A 1,327-nucleotide genomic window follows, 5' to 3' on the forward strand; every position below is an offset into this window, starting at 1 on the left:
GCCGCCCCTCAGCGCCCGCCCCGGCTTCGCACCCCCCCCGCACCGCCGGCCCCGCAGCGCTCCCTGCCCGCGGCCTCGCCCGCAGCTCCAACACGCGCACCCGGACAACGACAGCGCTGCCCGGCGGGACGGACCCACCGCCAGCACCGCGACACACGGGAACTGCCTCCGTGCTCTCTCCCCACTTATCACACGGTGACAAAGATCCCAGCGGGGCAGAGAACATCAAGGTGACACTGGCGCTGCTCTCCGCGTGGAACGATCCTGACGGTCTCAGGTGGGCCGGGTGTCCCCGTGTCGCCCTACGCTGGTAACATCGCGCTGTGACAAGCAGCAGCTCCCGCTCGGACCTCGTGCTTCGCCCTCACTGGAGACCTGAGCCAAAGCCGCTTTCGTGGAGGCTTGGAGATATTCTGATTCCACAGAACCCGGGTCTAAAATGAAAGAGTTGGGAAGCTGCTGTTCTGTTTCGGAAAAGATAGTTCCGTATTTTTTAATCTTTTGATTTAGAGACAGTTGCACGTTTTAACACTTTCCTACAGGGAACAGCCCAGGATCTGGAATAGGGTTGATAGAGGGAAGTACAGCGTGTGTTTCCCCTTAGAAATAAATCCAAGCAGCCATGACAGCTGCAATGGCAAGCTAATTCCATATGGGTGGCTCTCCTGCCACCGTGTCCCCCCAAGCTGTGAATGCTCCGCTCTACCCGTCAGTCCCGAATTAAAGACCAAGGTAGGGCCCTGGAATTAAACCCCCCTGAGTACCAAGCGTTTTCTGTCCTTCACATCATATGGTAAGTGGGGAGAGAGCACGGAGGCAGTTCCCGTGTGTCGCGGTGCGGGCGGTAGGCCCGTCCCGCCGGGCAGCGCTGTCGTTGTCCGGGTGCGCGTGTTGGAGCTGCGGGCGAAGCCGGGGCCAGGGAGCGCTGCGGGGCCGGCGGTGCGGGCGGGGGGCGAAGCCGGGGCGGGCGCTGAGGGGCGGCGGGACGGCAGGAGAGAGGGGCTTGGGCAGCAGCCAGCGACTGCTGCTTTCTCTGTCTCTGTGCCACCACGCAACCTCTGAGGTCTACCTTTGGAACCGCAAAACCAGGGGAGAGCGCGAACGCAGTCCCCCACTACCACAAATTATGCAGTCGAGTTTCCCGCATTTGGGGAAATCGCAGGGGTCAGCACACCCGGAGTGCAAGGGATGAGCCTCGCCCTGGGAAAACCACCTGCCTGATCATGGTGTCTCCCCTGCCAGGTAAGTATGAGCTCTCCCTCACGCACGCAACCACACACGCCGCCAAACACACACTCAACTCACGAACACCCGGATTTCGCACAAA

This window comes from Chaetura pelagica, unplaced genomic scaffold (assembly GCF_000747805.2).
Source record: "Chaetura pelagica isolate M959 unplaced genomic scaffold, ChaPel_1.0 scaffold107, whole genome shotgun sequence".
In the NCBI taxonomy this organism is placed as follows: domain Eukaryota; kingdom Metazoa; phylum Chordata; class Aves; order Apodiformes; family Apodidae; genus Chaetura; species Chaetura pelagica.